Source organism: Crinia signifera, chromosome 6, assembly GCF_055691185.1.
Source record: "Crinia signifera chromosome 6, ASM5569118v1, whole genome shotgun sequence".
Lineage (NCBI taxonomy): Eukaryota > Metazoa > Chordata > Amphibia > Anura > Myobatrachidae > Crinia > Crinia signifera.
The window spans coordinates 199,145,987-199,166,156 of record NC_139222.1 but is presented as its reverse complement, the minus strand read 5'-3'; the positions used below and the strand labels follow the sequence as shown (position 1 = coordinate 199,166,156).

The window sequence follows — 20,170 nt, the reverse complement described above, 5'->3', positions numbered from 1 at the left end:
ACTAATAAACAAATGCTCATAGTACCAAAAGACCCACTGACCCACTTTCTATTTTATACTTCTATTCTTCCATGGCGTTAACCCAGGAGGATTTCTAGACTGAATAGAAATATATACTACATTTCTAATGGATTAAATTCAGCAAAAAATAAATATATGATACACATGTATCTTTATACAACAGTTAGCCACAAAATATCATTAAATTCACATCTGTATATTAATACATATACAGACAGATCATGGTTGAGGTAGAAAATAGCCCAAGCCAGTGGTTCCCAAACTTTCTTTCAATCATAGCGCCCTAGAGTATCAGTATTAATGGCAATCCTAGGATAAAAGTTTTTCATTTTTACATTTAAATATCATCATTGGGGTCGGTTATGTGGTGGTGTAAATTTGTGGCACCACTGCAAGCACTGCATGCTGTTTGGAAACTACTGCTTTAAGCTAATCCTGAATGTCATCTGCAAAGTGTGGTTAAAATTTAAATAGCCACTATCACGTTTTTTCACAATTATTTATTAAGAATATACTGGCAATGCAGCAAAGAATGCGCTAAGCAGTTCTGTGTTTTGTTTGTGTTTTAGTACATATAGCATTAAGTGAATAATGTTTTGTTTTGTTTAAAATCAGGGGTTCTTAACCCACCTAAGAATAGGCAAGCATGGAATTGTCCTCATAATATTAATCCTGTAGCATAATTGAGTACTGTCAATAATAAAGATTGTTTAAATAGTATTTTCTGTAGATACACAATATTCTATTTAATAAATAGAATACTATTTTATATTTAAAATGTACATACAAGCGCAAGACTAATTCAAAGACAATGTAGTAATTCTAGAAATGTTAAGAACCTCTGAATTAAAAACACATAAGCAAATCTTAAAACATATAATAAATCATTATATAAAAAAGGCCACAAAAAAAACAGTCTGCTGAAATGACTGCAACAAGCAACATAACATGCACAAAAGGCCAAACCGTTGTACAAAGTAACAGATGAGTACCATTAAATCTAATTTCTTACAAGCTTGGTTTGAAGAATACTAAAAGAGAGGGGTCAGGTCACTAGAAAATGACCCTGATTGCCACTGAGCCTTTGCTAATGTCAAAGTTCAACTACACATACAAACTATGCATTACGGCTTTACTGAGACCATTACTATAAGATTTACAGCTTTCATCTTCCATTCCCCCATTATCAGTTTATATTAGGAAGAATTATGAAATGAATTAACCCTATTAAATAATAAGTATTCGAAGAGTGTTTTATTACCTAATTGTTTTTGCAACTTTTATTTGAATATTACCCAAAGTTGGTCTGTGTTGCGAGTATACCTACAATGGTTTTAATATAATATTGAGGATAAAAACAGTATACAGATTTGAAAAACCTTAACTGTGTAATAGCTCTAGCAACGCCATAGAATACCACACATGAAGTATGAATGAAAGGGACAATGGCCTCATACTGTATGTCTTAAAAATACTCAGTGACGTAGTTCCAGGGCATAGAACCAAGGACCAGTCGCTAAATCTTAAGTATTGAGCCTATGTATCTAGCCAGTCCTACACAATGGGACTGGATTTAGATTTAGGAGTAAAACAAAAAAAAAATATATGAAAAGGGGAGCAACTTTGCTAGGCTATGTCTATTTTTATTTACTCTCAACAATGAATCAGCCCCAAAATCGTAGTTGTCAGCATTAACAATAGCTCCTGAAAGAGAGTCCTGAAGGTGCAATGAAGGAAGGAAGCTGCCCTACTTTCTTGGGATTCCTGAAGAGGGCTCCATAAATTTGTGACTATTCTGGACATTCCAGGGTAGATTGTACTTTATTTACAAAGCTTAAACCCATATTCTTATTTTTTACATAATATAAACTCCTAATAAACCTAAATGACCAGGACAAACGTAAATAGACACTTGGAATTGTTTAACCTTATTTGAGACCTCAGAGGAAGTACCTAGTAGAGTTTATAACCTCAGCAAACCTAATTAATGTCCTAATTCTTAGTTTCAAAATTAGAGAAACTCTACACAAAAGTGTAGCTATAAAAATTTCTCTAAACTAGACTATTGCCCATAGCAACCAATCAGATTCTACCTATCATTTGTCTATTGGATCCTAGAAAATTATAGACAGAATCTGATTGTTTGCTATGGACAACATCTCCTCTATTCAGTTTAGAAACTTTAGTAAATGTAATCCTAAATTTGGGTTTAACTTGAGAGTGAATAAGACCAGGGTAAGGGTTGGACTGGCCCACATGGTTATAGGGGAAACCCATAGCAGGACCAACAGCTTGAGGTCCCACTTCCTCAACTAGGTACAGTATTAGGTTCCATACTGTGTACTGTACCTGAATTATATTTTTCACATTAACGGGCGATTTGGGATGAAAAATAGCCCAGGAAATTTCTGGAAGCAGTCTTCATGAAGGCAGGTCTGTTGAGGGGGTGGGGAGGTGGGATCCATTCTCTTCTCCTTTATTTGTGTCTGCATCTTTGTTTATTCCACTACAGGTAGCCCCCTTAAATGCCCACATTGCTAGCCAGCCACCTTCTACCCCCAAAACACACCCACACCAGCATACCGCCCTATACCCCATAATACACCAAAACCACCAGTCTATCAACCCCTATTATCTTCCTGCCACAGGCAGCCAGGGCCCAATTGGAATCTTCCTTGCAACTTTAATTGCCACTATGCAAATTTGCTACATTTTCTTGTAAATAAATATCTAGGAGGCCATGACCATACACTTACTAAGGTTAAGGTTAGCCAAGTCTATAGGGTGGCTAGCCACATTCCTCTGTAGACTGGACCCAACCCTACAGCATGGGCCCCAACCACTGCATTTCCCTGGTGGACCCTTTATGCACCAGTCTGACACTGTTCAAGACTGATTGGAATGATGAATCAAAACTCAGACACTGCGATCAGATGTAAATGAATCCCTACAGCATTCAATTACTTTCATTATATGTGTATTCAATTTTTAGTATAGATTGTAAAGTATTATGGACAGGTCCTCCATCCTTATTTGTCTGTGGTCTCAGACAATTCTTATTATCATCCCAGAACCTGCGTTAAAGTACAGATTTTATGTATCAGCCCCTGCACCCTTAAAAGAGTAGTCACCCTCCGGCATCCTTCACACTTCCTAGTTAAGTGGACAGACTGCAAAAATAAATACTATAATTACACATTCCATTGGGAGGGGACGAGGCCTTATGATGTGATACTGTGGTCATTTTGATATTTTAGCCCCACCCCTATTCAAATATGTGCAAAACACAGCTTTTTACTGCAAGAGGGTGTGGCTTAATGAAATACCTATCCTGACCCCGCTCCCATCATCTCCCACCTGCTTCTCCTACCCGGGCTTCTCCCAGAGAGCACACCTTAAAGTACAGTATCAGTATGTAATCTTATTTACCATTTTACTTTTATAATTCTTGTATATTGTTTACGGACTCTTCCAAATTCTTCCTGTGCAGTTAAAAATAATGTATTCAACACAAATATAACTGGAACACCCACATACAGATTTTAAGTTAATCATGTTTTTTAAGAGATCTGAATATAAACTAAATGTATGTTCTGTCTATCAGTGAACTAGAAAACACAATCTGCTCAGTGCATTGCAATTCTGCTATTCTCTGCAAAAAAACAACAAATGACTCCTACAGATTATAGAGTGTCCCTTTACATGAAATATAAATGGATATAAATTCTCACCAGGTGGACACAGGCATTTTACACTCGTGTCTCTTGCTTCTCGAAGCCTTGGTAGATGGGATTTCAGCTTCTGTAACAGAAAACAGCAGGAATACACTTTATTAATAGCAGCACTAACATTGCACAGCTCATTTCAGAAAATAATATTCGTATTAAAAGATTTGAAGGAAGCCTGAAAACCAGAGTTAAATTATATCTACAGAACAGCATTTGGATAAAAGATGGCTGTTGTCAGAATCAGGGTTCCTTTGTTTATAAATACATTAAAGTTCTCCTACTTCATCTTTAACCCTTGGAAGTCCAATGCCTAGTCAGGCTCAACAGCCCTAGCACTAGTAGCATATCCAATGGGGAACCCCTTTAAAATAAGAACATTAACATCGTTCAACATTTAATGTAGACCATTTTTGAATAAAAAAATAAATACAATTCATTTAAATATTTAAACCAGACTGTTTGAATTGCAAAAATAAATTTGGACTGCAAAAGGTTAATGTGGATTATGGTTTAATATTCCAGATTAAATATTCTGGTCTCTGAACGGCAGCTGATAAACAAATTGAATTAAGCAGTCTTTGCAACTCTGTATACATAGGGGTAATCTTTACATGAAAGCGAGGGAATGCAGTTGAAAGGTTGACGGTACAAAGGTTGAAAGTCAATAGGTCAACCACTATTGGTTGACAGGCCGAAGGTCAACACATGATGGAAAAAAGTCAACATAGTTCAGGTCAACATGTTCAAAGGGTTGACATCACCAAAAGGTCGACATGAGTATTCATGAATTTTTTTTCAAAAACCAACTTGTTCATACGTAACCATCTCAGAATGCATAGAGAGAGAATATAACAGTGTACTGAGTGCAGTGTGGCACCATGCCTGAACAGTGGCGTAACTTGAAATTGGGCGCCCCCCCCGCCGTTAATGGGGGGCGCCCCCGCAGCACCCCCCGCCCGCAGCCTTACCTGTCTTGCTGGTCCCGTCCCGGCTCCCTTGCTGGCTTCATTCTTCTGCTAGTGAGATGGACCAACACAAAATGTCCTCCTTCATACAGCAGACAGTTTCAGAGAACTGTCTGCTATATGGGGCGGACATTTTATTGTAGTCCGTCTCACTAGCAGAAGAATGAAGTCAGCAAGGGAGCCAGGACGGGACCAGTGAAGTCAGGTAAGGCTGCGGGCGGCACCACAGCCCCCCGGCGCCCACACATGCACAGCGGGGGCTGCGGTGCTATAGTTACACCTCTGTGCCTGAAGCATGGCGAGCAGATGTGGTACACTAATACGGTGTCCATGTCTACAGATACCCAAAAAACTCGGGGGGGGGGGGGGGGGGGGAGGGAACTCATATCGATCTTTTACCATTTCCATGTTGACCTAAACCATGTTGACCTGTATCATGTGTCAATCTTTGACCTGTCGGCCAATAGTGGTTCATTCATTGACTGTCAAACTTTTTACTGTCGACAAAACAATCGGCATCTGAAAGCGAGTAAGGCATAGACAGTGCAGGCAGGTGCAGTGCTCTTCTAATCTCTCTGCGTGCGTGTGTCAGTACATTGTGTAACTACACTGCTGGTGCTGAATGTCAGTTCTGCAGTGGTAGAAGGCTTGGTATTGGAATACAGAACAACAATGTATTAACCTAGTACACAAGGAAAATGCAGCTGGTGAAGATTGCCAATAGTTAGGGTTACACATTTTACATGGAGTTCTGTTTTATTCAGATGTACCTGCTTTACTTATCTATTGCACAGGGATGTACAATGCTTTCTTATGTCACCAAGTCAACGGTGCCCACAGGACCATCTTAGGTTATAGGCACACTGGGCAGCTGCCCAGGGCCCTGCACTTCTAGGGGCAGGAGCGAGTGGTTGTCACACAATCAAAGCAGCCAGGCAACATTCTCTACCTGACTCCCTGCATGCAACCATACAGTTAATGGTTATCTGCATGTTGATTGGTGGATGGCTGAACAAGCATGAATTCCCACGACCAGCTGAACCTGTCATTATCAGTATCGGCTCTTGCACCAGTCCCAGTCTCATGCTAGCACAAGAAATCTTTATGAGCAGACTACCATTTCCCATATGCTTGACCCACAATCGCACAAACTCAAGCTACACGTTCATGACACTGTTACAGATCACGGTGTGATCGCATCATGGCCACCCAGTGTCCACCCCAAATCTCCCATTTTACAAGAGATCTTGCCAAGGTCATCCAATAGGCAGAGTTATGCAACAATACATCAATTCACTTCCATGTTTATGCTAAAACTTGCTATTTATTTGCTTGAAAAGAGATGTCATACTCAGAATCAACCCAATATGCAACATTAACTTGTGCTCTATTAAACTGCCCCTAAGGCTATAAAATCCAACCAAACAAGAAGATCCCTGCTGCTTTCTGACAGTGCTGTAGCAGATACTGAGGGCATACCTCCCAACTGTCACGATTCCGTCGGGACAGTCCCGATTTTCGGGTCCTGTCCCGACGTCCCACCCGCGGCAGGCATTGTCCCGCATGCGCACAGCGTCTATTCTCGTATGAAAATGAGGTCGCGGCTAATTAGCATAAGCCGCGCCCTCATTAGCATACGCCCCGCCCCCTTTTCGGGCGCTCCCGCGGCTTCGCCGCGCGAGTGTCCCTATTTCATCCGGACACAAGTTGGGAGGTATGCTGAGGGCCAGATGCACCAAGCTTCAAAAAGTGAGTTAGGAGCTGATTGGCCGGTTGTTTATCACTCTCCACTTTATCGCTTTTTGAAGCTTGGTTCATCTGGCCTTGCACCCGCTGTAATTAGACATACCACTGCTTGGCTCCTTTTGCTATTATTCATTTGTGTTTGCACTCCACCAGTCTTCTAGAATATTAAATACTACAAATCTCAACACAAGTGCTGCCGTTGTCACCTACAATTGGTATACAGTCACTAGGTCGACATTGAAAAGATGGACATGCATTAGGTCGACCACTGAAAGATGACATGCCTTAGGTCGACACATGAAAAATGTCGACATAGCTTAAAGTCAACTGTCAAAAGTTCGACATGGGGTTTCACTTTTTTTTTTGAGCCGACATGTGACGACAGGCGGTATGTTATGCTCTATCCACTAGGGCGTGGAGAGAAAATAGAATAGTGTGCCTGAAGCATGGAGAGTGCAGCGAGCATGCGAGGGGACGCAGTACACCGATACAGTGTCAATGTCAGTCAACATTTGGGACATAAAACTTGAAAAACCCAAGTTGTTGACCTTCCCAATGTCGACTTAATGATTGTATTGACCTAATGACCCTGTCACCCTAAAGCCATATCGAACTTTTTCATGTATCGACCTAAGGCATGTCAACTTTCAATGGTCAACCTAATGCAAGTCGAGCTTCCTGTGAACGACCTAATGATCCACACGCCTACAATTTTGGACTTCCCTTTGCCAGTCACCCTTTGTACTCCTTCAAAAAGACAGCAACCTTCTGACCTCATTCGCTGTCCAAGCCTCAGCTGACTGAAAGCTTTCTCCTCATTTATGAGACCTTCTACCCTGTGCTGTCTGACTCTCCTTAACCATCAAATCTTTCAGTTGCTGGAAGCAGAACCAGTCACTTCAGAAAAAGAAAATAAATACAAACCTCCCTTGCTCCATTATAAGTATTTTTACATTGCATAAAATATTTGTGTTTTATAGGAAAACGGTTATACAGTAATAGAGATGTTCTACAATCGAAATATTTTTTGCGTAACGTCGCAACGTGAAAATGACTATTTCCCCAAAAATGTACAACGATGGAAGCATTAGCTATCGCAAGGCTTCCTGATTTGGGTCCACGAAGCACACTGGGCATGCGTCACCGGAGCTGACTGGAAAATATTCCATAGAATACCTTTTCTTTAAAAATTGTAATACAGTAGCCTTAGGTTACTACAGGTTTATACCATTTGCAGATGGCAATGGCCAAGCTTTACATTCTGGTAAAGTTAAGGGGTGTGGCTAGGGGAGGCTCCAGAGGACGGGCTGCAGCACAGATCCAAATTAAAATATGGGAGCCACACTAATTGGCAATCCAAACTGAGGGCCTTATTCTGGTCGATGCGTAAATTTCCGAATTCTTTCGGATGGCATTTTTTAGCCGTCTGCGCATGCGTGGGCAACGCTATGCGCATGTGCCACGCACGGTCTCCGTACTCATTCTCACTAATACCGTACAGAAATGTGCACCGCATTGACTCGGGAAATATGGGCGTAATATGGGCATCATTCGGAACTACACAGGGGCGTAGTTTCAAAGTGGGCTAAACTGGGCGTAAACATGGGCGTAAACCAGGGAGTGCACTAATTCTGGTAGGCGTGCATTCGGACAGAACACCGACTGCAAACGAACCAAAAGGCAGAAAATATGCGGTCTCTATAACCAAGTATTGCTTTGCGGACACCACTCGGTCATGCGCTAGGCATTCGGATCGCCCAATTAGTACGGCCGCACCTGAACCAATGTCAGCTGAACACAATACAATCCACTCCTCTACTCATTAATTACACTCTTTTCATTGCTTCAATTGGAACCATTGCATCTTATATGGACCATTACAAAACACACAAATATATGCTGAAAGCACAGCTGCATTTTTTACACACATTTACACTGCAAGCAATGGACAGAACTTGGTATCACTAATATAAATATACATGTCACTTTTACAAACAAACACTTTTTAATGAGGTTGCCTAATTGCATAAGTGTGTCATGTGACAGATTTATGAGTTCAGAGAATAGTCGTGAGTTTTGCGGATATACACCGCATCGGTGCGTACGGCCAGCTTCCCGTCCGTTCTGACGCTGTAAGACCGTGCAGAATCTGTGTGTGACCACCGCACACGCAAGGTTTGGATGTAGTCCGTAAACACGCCCTCTTCTTAAAGAGTGAGTCCGTCCGAATGTGGAGGATCTGTGGGCGTTTCTTCTTACAATGTCCGCACAGCGTGGCGTGCGGTCTGCTCCGAAAGAATTCGGAAATTTACGCACCAACCAGAATAACCTCCTGACTCACTGACAGTGGGTCTTTCTCCCCTATCTGAATTCTGAACTCTGCTGCAGCCCCACCTCTGTAGCTACCATTGGGTGTGGCCAATGAGAGGAGGCATGGCCAACGGGAGGCAATATATGGCTGAGCAATATATCTCCCCCGTGTGTACACAGCTTAAGAAAGATTTTGTCAGAAAGAGTGAACTAGAATAAGGGCCTCAGTTCCTGCTGGAGCCTGCTGAAAAATAGCCCTGGGAATAGTAAACCCCAGTTTTCCAGAACAATTTAAGCCCTATATTAGCTACATACATATAAGACTTTAATGGCGTTTTTCCCATTTCAAATTACAGCCCAGTATAAGAGGCTTCCAATACAGCAGCCAGCAATACATTGTCAATGCTGACTGTAAACTTCAAAGCTCCAGTGTATTTAAATGATCACAAAGGAAGGTTGGAGGGCAACGCTACTAGTATAGCAATAAACTCATTCTGCCATATAACACCTCATATATACCAGTCAATATAAGAAAATGCAGATGCACAAAAAGTTATATATACAGGAAACTGTTTTTTAGAGGGATGCTTAGGGGATACTGTGGGAATGTGAGAAAATCTGGGCGGGTGCAGTTCCCTGATGAATTAATTGTGTCAGAGATATACTACTCTGAAGCTAAGTGCTACATTAACCCTGACAAGGGAGCAGGATGTGAGTCCAAATAACTGTCATTCCATCCCACTTGATAAAAGTCAGCTGAAACCACCAGTTCACAAACAGATCAGTTTAGAAAGAAATTGACGGTGTAATTCCAGACAACCATCAATATTACTAAATAACCTTTCACCATCTGCAAACAAATGTCTTCTTTATTAACGAGTTATAAATAACTAATTTCCATCCTTTTTGATTTGCTCTTGTCAGTATGGGATTGTTATGTGGTGGTGGTGGGGGTCTTTGGGGGGTAGGCGTCAGCTGGAAGCCACAGGAGTCAGTGTGCTGCAGTGGGATATGGTCACTAGGTCTACAAGCATTAGGTCGAAAACCCCTAGGTCAACATGCAGGAAGGTAGACAGGGTCATTAGGTCGACACAAGCATTAGGTCGACATGGGGAAGGTCGACATTCAACATCGACATGGGTTTTTTCACTCTTTTTTTTTAGCCCATATGTGCTGACAGATGGTATTTCATGCCCTACCATGCACTAGGACATTGGGGGAGAATTAAATAGTGTGCCGAGCGTAGTGAAGCACCGTGCCTGAAGCATGGCGAGTGCAGCGAGGGGATGCAGTGCTACGTTTTAGTGTCCATGCTGACTGTGTCGACATTCGAGTAAAAAAAAAGTGAAAAACCCCATGTCGACATTTTGACTGTTGACCTTTCCCATGTCAGCCTAATGCTTGTATCAACCTAACCCATGTCACCATTCAGTCATGTCGACCCTCCTGCACGTTGAACTCCAGTCATGTCGACCTAGTAGTATCGACCTAATGCTTGTTGACCTAGTTGGTGCCTATCCAATGATCCATACCCACTGCAGGAACACTTTACAGCAAGAGGAGTATCTTGGAGTTGGAGCAATGGTAGATGGCCCGAAGAGAAGGGTTGGTCATAGTGACATAGCAAAACGGGTGTCAACAATCACTGAGTACAATTTACAAATAAGCTATGTAGGAGTTGTCAATCATTGAGCAGTTAAGATCTAGAAAATAATATATAGCTAGAATTTAGCTCTACTAGGTTCTGCTGCAGGCAGAGTAGACTCAGACAGAATAGACTTTCTTTACAGGAACACAATAAGTAGAGAACTTTCATCAGCAAGAGACTCACAGGTCCCTTTCACAAAGGGCCTTCACTTTGTAAATATGGAATGCTGTATACTACTGTGGTGATCTGTAGAAATAGATAGTCTTCCAACTAGAGCTTGTCCCACAGATACACATAGGGCCTGATTCATACCTGGTCGCTAGGCTGCATATTTTTACTGCCCAGCAAGCAGGTAAAGGCCGATTTGAATGTATATGTCTAAGATTTCCGTGTCTACCCAATAATATAACAACTATACCAAGCTTCAAAAAAGTGATAAAATGGAGAGTGTTACACAACCAGCTCCTAACTGTCATCTTACATGCTGTACTGTGCTCACTCTTTATTTTATAATTTTTTGAAGTTTGGTGCATCTGGCCAAGGGAGAGGGAGCAGAGATGGCCAGGTGAGAAAAGACAGAAGAAAAACAACGGGGCACAATAGCTGGAAACCTGGCAAATGACACGTCAAAAATACTAATGACATAGTAAACCATTAAGGGTCGCCCCTGTTATCTAGTTAAAGTTAGACAAAACAGTTAGTTGCTGAATGGATGAGGCCAATACAGTAATGGGTGATTGACACCTTTTTCAGAATGTTATAAAGATCTTAATGTTTAGAGGTACAGTTCCATCCTGGAGATCAGGTTTTATTGGTTATTACCACATATGTATAGAGTAGAAAGATACACTGTATTTAGCACTGTGTTTACTCATGTAAACAAGGACAAACTCTGATTGCTTCATTTTGTTGTTGGCAAAGATTTATATTTCTGGAGGCATCAGGAGTAGGGCCCTTATTCTGATCGGTGCGGTCGGAGACGATTATGCGGCCAGGACCGTGCGTGCGAAACCCCGCCTTCCATACGGATCGCCAACTCCGTCCGTATGCGGTAAGAAGCTGTCCGAACGGACCGCACGTGTATTTTTCACGGAATACGCCTCCTCCATCTAAGGGAACCTCCCCCATCATTCGATGGTCGCAGACCATCGAATGCAAGACCGAGTGCTCCACCAGCACCCGCAACCTCAGACCACACGGACATTTTTCCGTGCAAAAGCAGAGATCTGGGCGGGCAGCTGACATCCGGCGATGTCATATGTCCGCCCCCTACACGTGCGTCACGGCCGCATTACCATACGTACGCCCAGCGTTTTCATGGGAACTCCCATGAAACGTGGGACGTATGCATATGGTAATGAGCCCAAATAGCCCTTCACGCCCCTCTCCACCCCCTGTTCGGAGTGTTCACATATCATGCGGAATTTCGCCGTACGCCCCGCTCGCACATGCGCAGAGACGCCTCTGCACATGCGCAGACACAAAACATCGGCGGCCCGAACGCACGCGGATATATCTGCACCGATCAGATTAAGGGCCTAGGTCACTTACACAATATGAAATGCACCACTTATTTTGGGATGTACCCTGTTCTTTTTATTTTAACTAAGGCAAGTGCTACTGTAAATAAGCATATGAATTTTACCAATCACAGAGATCATCGGAAAGGTGTAAAATATAACCCTAAGGAGCTGTTTTAAACTGACTTGCTGCATCAATTTCTGAACTTTTAGGACTGGGTGTATTTAATAAAGCCTTAATGGCAGATATAGCTCAGATATTTCCAGTGTTCAGTAATACATACATTGTAGGCGCTACCCCTATTTGTATCTTATTCTAAGATGGTGTTATTAGCTATGTCTATCTGGTAAGGCTCATCCGAGAATGATGTCATCACCCCCTCTCTCCACACCCCCAGCAGGGGTGACACCCCTGCTGGGGGTGTGGAGGGAGGGGACTGAGGGTTTGGAGGGAGGGGGTGCACAAAGCAGCTAAACACGCCATCTACAGATAATAAGGCCTAGAAATTTGCTGATGGCTATCACTGTAATGAACCTAAAATTATGCAATTATCATACAATCACAATACATTGGCTCCATCATTCTCCATAGAGCGTGATCACCAGCATTATTCTCCCTGTTTTGCCCAATTCACTAGGAAGGGTGCAGGATGCAGGAGGAACACTCTCTTTTTCAGGATCCTGGGTGACTCCTCTCAAATTCTGTAGTCTCCCATGCGTTCTAGAAGAGAAGGTACGTATGTACCAGTGGAGATATCAGGGATATCACCTGTGTTTGGCAAACTAATGCTGCAGACTGTGGTTTGGACCAAATGACCATGCTATGCTTAAAGCCTAGCCCTAAAGATGCCCATACACGGTGCGTCAGGGCAGTGCGATGAGATGTACGCTCCCGTGAACATCACATCGCACAGCAGCCCGTGCTTTTAGATCTAGATTGCATCATATCTAGTACAAAAAGCACTGTGTATGGGAGCTAACAACATCTTCAGATGAGTTATCTGATTTATGTTTACGGAGGCATGAAAGCCAGAAAGGGATATGATCTCCCCCACCGGCGATCATATGCGCCTGTGCAGGTGTCCTAGCCGACAGTAATGTAATAGGGATAGTTCTCATTTTACTGCCACACTTTTCCTCCTGACAACAAGGAATGATGCAGCAATAAGGATCGAACCTCCAATGATAATGAGACACCTAGAAGAGATATTACATGACATTTTTGTGCAAGAAGATGGCAGATTCATACATTTTTTATCGATGACAAATGTTATTTTACAGCTTATGCGTCTGGCCAAAGGTATTCTGAATCTGTTTAGTTCCTGTCCAAACCCATGCACATTTCCAAAGATTACATTTTCCGCTTGTGTCAAAAAATTTCAAAGCCGCAGACGTAAAAGACATTAAGATTAAGCATTTTGACAGACTATAGTTTTCCATCATAAGAGCAATCATTAAGGAAAGTATTACATTAATATTTAGTGGGGGAATAGGTATCAGTAGCTCACTCACACACGGAGCTGATAGATACAGATCAGCATTTTTCCCTACTGATTTATTAAACAGATTTGCATATAATATTTGTTGCTTATACAGTTCTGACAGGGACAGTCTTGACCTGCGAACATTTATATTTAGATTCCACAGGTGACATTTAATAGGATGAGAGATTCAGAAAGTGAGAGATTTGATAAGAAATCTCCAGGTTTTTTTAAAGCGGCAATCATTTACACTGCAAAACCAGTTTGCCGCTTTAAAAAACTGGAGCTTTCTTTCAATACCACATCCCCCCCCCCTTCCCCCCGTGATGTATGAGACAGGTGTTTTTAAGTTTGAAGGTGAGTGTAATGGGTGTTTTTTTTTTGTAAGTGCCTGAAAATGGCAGGCATTTTTATAGACCCCTAATTTAAGCAGAGCTTTTATTTTGCAGAAAAACACCTGTTTTATATAATTTTTTCACTATTTGACACAATTCCAATTTCAGAACACTGAATATTTTTTTTATGGACACTAATAAACTTATATACTGTTATCCAATATTAATTTGTCTTTATTTTTAGTAAAGCCAAAATGTCCCCATTTTCATCTATGATTAACACTTGAAAAAACAGCAAACATTATTGGCTGACACACTTGACATCTATTTTCTAATTGGATTGCACCATAAGTTAACACCTGTGTTAAATCTATAGGTGATATGAATGAAAAGTGAACACTCAAAATGGTATTACTTAATCGCTTGTACCCCCCTCCCCCTTTGCTGATTATAGTTTTGGAGGCAGTTAAGGACCAGATCTGAAATAAAAATATATACTCACAAGGAGAAAAACCATTGAGAAAAGTATAACTGTTGCACTTGCTCCAGGAATGGGGCTTCTAAATGCCTTTCAAGCATCTCCTCACCTAGTAATGAGGCAGAGATGTACTCTGTCATACATGTATTACTAATACTGGCATCCATCCACCATGAGCGTCTAAACAGCAGCATCCTGTCCAGACTGCCAAGCCCTGTACAAATCATCCACATTTCACTGAACATGGCAAACTGACAAGACTTCTCTCCCAATGCCAACAACTATTTAGAGACATTTTACATTCTGCTTTCCATAAACCTTTATGTAGCACACAAAATGCATACTTTGCCCTCTGCATTAAGACCTTGCAATCCATTAAAAACCTTCATGATTCCTTTGCTGTTAAAATACTTCTCCCACGATGCTCAGCCAACCATGAACTGGATGAACATTATGGGAGATCTAGATGTACCCTAGCAACACTACATCTGCCAAAGCTTTGCCTATCCCTACTTTTTTGCATTCAAATAGCTGTTTGCTTAGGTCACTTATACTATAGCTGGTGTCTCTCTTCCCTCTTGGTACAAATAACTGACAATGTACACATAGTGAAAACATGATGATAAATATTTAAAGGGCCACTGACCAAGCAAATATCACTAATATACAAACTTTGACACTTTGTTATTATTAGTATCATCATGTTATTCCTTATTATACGGTCCTACATGTGGTCTGCAGTAACTTACAAAGTACATAAAAAATGGCTTACAGTACAAAATATTTCAGAACAAAAGTATAAACATTGTGACATCGGGCAGGGGGGGATACGGGGGAGGTTTCTGAGTACCTGGAAAACCCTCTGTCTGGACCACAGGGACAGAAAGGGGTAGACTATGATGGAAGGTACGCAGACAAAAGCTGTTCCCTGTCTTCTTGAATTGTGTTTGTACATACAATGAGAGCAGCCAATCAGCATCTACTACTTGTCAAGGACACTCACTGTTGACTGTACTGTTGAATGGCTAGAGCTATCCACCAATGAGACTGCACAGAGCTGCAGTAGACAGGGAAAAAAGACCAACAAAAAGCAGCCAGGTGACTCTAAGACATTTAATTTTGACCATACACAGTAAATATGCATGGCCCTGTCTCTAACAGAGATCTACTCCCTAGTCACGACCAGTTTTCCCACCATCAGTCATGATCATAAATTTCCCCAGATAGCCTTCTTATACCTTAGACTCCTCCTCTTCCCAGACTGACAGACAAATGACAATCCCAAATTGCCTTTAAAATGGCACCCTTCACAGTTGCTCTGTTTGATTAATCACATGTTTTCAGCTGCCCCAAGCTGAACAGGAGCACTGGACTGAAATAATCAGTCAAGTAAGACACACTTTCCTATCCTCCAACTGCATGGGCTGGGCTCAGCTGATACACACCCCTTTGTAGCACTTTGCCCCTATTGCCACAATATATACAAATAGGCAACTGATAGCCGAACCCAAAGGTTTGGTGGCTATGTAGGCAGTGGGGAGATGAAAACAGACTGTAAGTGAGGGAATGAAATACACATGAGGGACGAGGGCACTGCTGGTGAGAGCTTACAAATCAGTGCCTCATTCACAAATAGTCTGATTGGGCTGCAGCCTAGGGCATAATGACTGGATGGAGAGGGCTGCACTTGCAGGTGACAGCTGCGGAATAAAATGAAGGCCTAATTTATTTAATGCTTGTGAGCTATCACGGGTCCCAATGTACTGTGGGGAGTAAAGTTCTTAAGGTTACTGCCAGATGGCTGTGCCAATGTAACTTACTGATGGAACCATTGCTTTATGTGCATTGTGCTATAGCACCATCTGGGCAGCCTAAAGCCAAAAGTGTCCTTCACACACCAAAAGCATTCAATCATACATACTAGTTAACCTTCATTATATACACATGGGTAGTATGACTGGCAAGTCCCGGAGAACCCATACACATGTGTAGCATGTGGAGCTACATGTTTGTTAGCTTAGACCACCTGAAACCTTTATCAGGCCCTGCTTCCAGTCTTTTAAATGTACTTATGACTTTTTGCCAAAGTGGTTACTTAAAGTTTACTATCACAACGGAAGTTATGTATACATACATTACAAAAACCCAAGTAATTAACGTGCGTTTCTGTTCCTATTCTATTTCTTTGCTATCTGTTATATTTCATAACTTACTAAGACGATATTTATTAAAGCTTGGGAAAAGATAAAGAGAGAAATAAAGTACCACCAAAACAATTAGTTCCTGACATGTGATTGAGAATGACAATTTTGAGCGGATTGGTTGGTATATTTTTGTAGCAGTGAAATACCCTCAGATTTCTCCAGTGGTGCCCTATCTCTGTCTCAGGATTGCTTCCCCATACAGTAGCACGGGGAGAGCATATTATAGAAGAACAGAAAGCTCAGGTTTACATTTGGCTTCACAATAAGAATTCACCCTCTCAGGATGGTGTAATAGGGCTTTATGGGGGAGAGAAACAGAGAAGACAGCTGTGGTCCCACCTCTTCACCAGCTCTTCCCCTTCTCTCATGCTGGCCAATCAGAGGTGCCTGATTTCCCAGACTCTCTGCACTGCAGATGTGGTCTGTGAGTGGCTGACCTCATCAGAAAGCTGCTCCCTACTGTTGTGCACGCAGGCAAGAAAGATGTGCATTCCCCCACTCCATACTGCTTGCCGTCACAAGGACAATCCTCCTGTGTGGCTAGCACCGTCTGTGGGGTTCTCATTATGCTGCTCCAATGTGCAGTCGGCTGCTGGAGTACAGGTAGACTGTTCAGACTTGCTGGCTACGGATCGTATCGTCCAGTGAGGCCAAATCTTACTGCCCACTTGCCCACATCATATTTGCGGAGTCTGATGGAATGCCCCTTATGTATCTGTTTATAGATAGTTTTCATTTTCTATGCAGTAATTTATATAGTAGTACTTATCAGTGATGTGCAGTGAGGTCAAAGGCTGGGGAGGCACTGGCTAGCATCACAGCCGGATGTACCCACATGAAAATGATTACAATAATACCACTATGACTATAAAAAAGATATGAATAATACACGTCACTGGTAAATATGCTACTAGTATTTTTAAATTGTATATATATATATATATATATAGAGCCTGACATATATAAACTTCCAAGGCTAATGTAAGTATCCACCCGTCTGTGTGAGTTTGTATGTGGCTGCATCCATATGTATTGCGCCTTTGACTGTTCTTACAGCTGTAGTTATTGTTCCTAGTAACCGCTGCAGGTATATCTATACCATGATATGTGCAAAAGATCCATTTGAAATAGGAATAGAAGTTTGGCTACATGCACACAACACTCCCATGAGGCTACCATGACAGGGATCTGTTCTGTGCATCCACATGGTGACTGCCCAGTTGCTGTTCAGAAGCTCTCTTTTCATGGTTGGAGAAGCATGAAGCAAACTATCCAATATGAATGCCCAGTCTAGCATTGCTTTCTTCAGAGCATGCAGGGTTTCTTGATAATCATAGCTGCTTTTGGACTCAGAATCGGGCCCTATGTGTCATTCTACAAAATTAAATAAAAATAAAACAAAATTTCTATCAACCTTATTAAGCTGCTTTTAGTAATTAATACTTGATAACATTTAGAAAATGGATTCTAATAAATGTTTTCTGTGAAAACGTCTGGTCCCTGAAAACTTACCTTCAGGGGAATATAAGAAAAGTCAGAGGTCACCAGGAAGTCACCATGTAATTATGTGGGTTTCCTGTTGGACAATAATTAAATATCAAGCAAAAGATGTGGATTCTACACCACCTACTAAGAAACAGAGGTGGTCATCTATCAGACCAAAACAGTGTAGAGATGCTGATACAATCTTGCTAATGTAGGTTTGCTGTGTTCTTGAAAGAGCCTAGCTGAGCATTTTATTATGTTATGATGACATCCTACTTCTAGGAATAAGATGCAAATGTAAGAATGGTGAATAAATTAATGGATTCGATGGGAAATGGGGGAAAGGGCAGGAACTTTTCCACTAGCAAAGATAAGCCGGGATTTTACACGGGCATGCGAATCGATCCGGGTTTTTTGCTAGTGGAAACGCGTCCCAAGGAAAAATCCCGGGTTGACTGACCTGGGATTCCAACCCAGATAGTTACCTGGGTTGGACCCGGGATGCTCCCAGGTCCAGGGGCAGTAGAAACGGGTAACCCGGGTTGATGTTCACTGCAATGTAAAAGCCGCCTCTGGGAGATACTCTCATCTCCCAGTGCTGCGTCGGCCCCACCTCCCGATGACGTCACCCACCTGCCATTATGCAGGGTCGGGGGAGACTAGTGGGAAAGTGTTTGCAAGCCGGGTCGCACCTGGGTACAAAATCCAGGGTGCGACCTGGTTTGCCTAGTGGAAAAGGAGTATTGAACGCAAAAGTAAAGGAAGAGAACTCTTGGTTCAGTAGCATTCTGCCTATTATAGTAGAATATGACTTGCATTAAATATAATATGCATTAAATGCATGAAAACAAACGACTGATTGTTAACAACAAAAAACAACAACGAAAACGACAACGCAAACACAAAATAAGCAAAGTGTAAATACATAAAGGCAAATTCATATATAATATCAAACATTAGTGTGAGGGAAAAGGGAAGGAAAATATACAAAGACATTTTATGCTAAGATTCGGCAATCAGGAATTATTACAGGAATAAACCTTATACAATAAGCAGAACCTGTTTGATATAAAACACAACACCAGTGTGTGTAAATCACTGACAGTATATGATAACGGAACCTGTCTGATCATTTTACTACAGGCAGACTGCCCTTGACTGGAGAGTTTCTTTTCCCCTCTTTCTTTTCTATTAAGGTCTGCTGCATTTTATTCTCTGGGTACAACTTCATGATTCAGATATGAAGAATTATGAAGTACATAAATTATTTCTAGAGCACGCTCATATTATACAGCGCCTTACAGAGAATGTTTCACTCATTCATAATCACACCAGTCCCGGCTAAAGCAGAATGTAGAATCCATATTCCCTAATACAGGGACACACATAAACACTAGAGTTAATTAAGTAATTATTTGTTTGTTTATTTGTTTATTTTTGTCAGAATCCAATTAAAACTACAGTAGCAGAATTTTTTTGTCTAGTATGTGAAGAATGAAGCTATGAGTCAGTAATGCTAACTACTACACCAACTGTGCGGCACTCCCCTTATTCTGTTGCCAGATATATACTTTTGGTAGATCACACTCAGAGGTCAATGTGAATAGAAGTCCATAGGGTTCTACAGGGTAGCACCATCTAAAGATTGCATTTCTCCAGTGATGGCTAATTTTGACACTCCAGCTGTTGAACTACACATCCCAGCATGCCCTGCATCACTTTATGCATGGCCAAATAACAAAACTGTAGCAGGGCATGCTGGCATGTGTAGTTCAACAACAGCTGGAGTGTCAAGGTTAGCCATCACTGCATTACCAGCATTGGGTCCAAGTTCTAGAATGTATCACTTTCCAGAGCAAATGCAAAAAGTAGTCAAACCATACCTCCCAACTGTCCTAATTTTTGTGGGATAGCCCCTTTTTTGGGACAGTCCCACTGTCCCTCCTGTGGGCAGCAGTGTCACACAGTATGGGGCAGGGGGCAGTTGGGAGTCATGTTGCTCTGCTTAGCATACACACAGCATCTATTCATGGGAGACAGAGAGACTGGGGGCATGCCAGCAGCTCAAAGAGAACTGGACATGCCCCCACAGGACTGATTAAAGCGAGGTGTGGTTCCCAATAGGGGCATTCCCATGAAGCCATACCCCCTTTCCCAAGACCCCTTTTTCTGCAAGGAATCCCAACATATTATTGCAAAATGTTGAGAGGTATGGTCAAACCTCCACAAATTGCATTTTCAGAGGTTTG

General features: G+C 41.8%; 1 long non-coding RNA gene across 1 annotated transcript in view; it reads right to left on the bottom strand.

Annotated features, from left to right (window-relative positions):
- Positions 1 to 20,170, bottom strand: part of LOC146007185 (uncharacterized) — an 88,252-nt gene that overhangs the window by 58,046 nt on the left and 10,036 nt on the right. Inside the window, exon 2 of the long non-coding RNA XR_014444270.1 lies at positions 3,753 to 3,822. This is a non-coding gene — a long non-coding RNA (uncharacterized LOC146007185). The remainder of the gene's footprint in view (positions 1 to 3,752; positions 3,823 to 20,170) is intronic.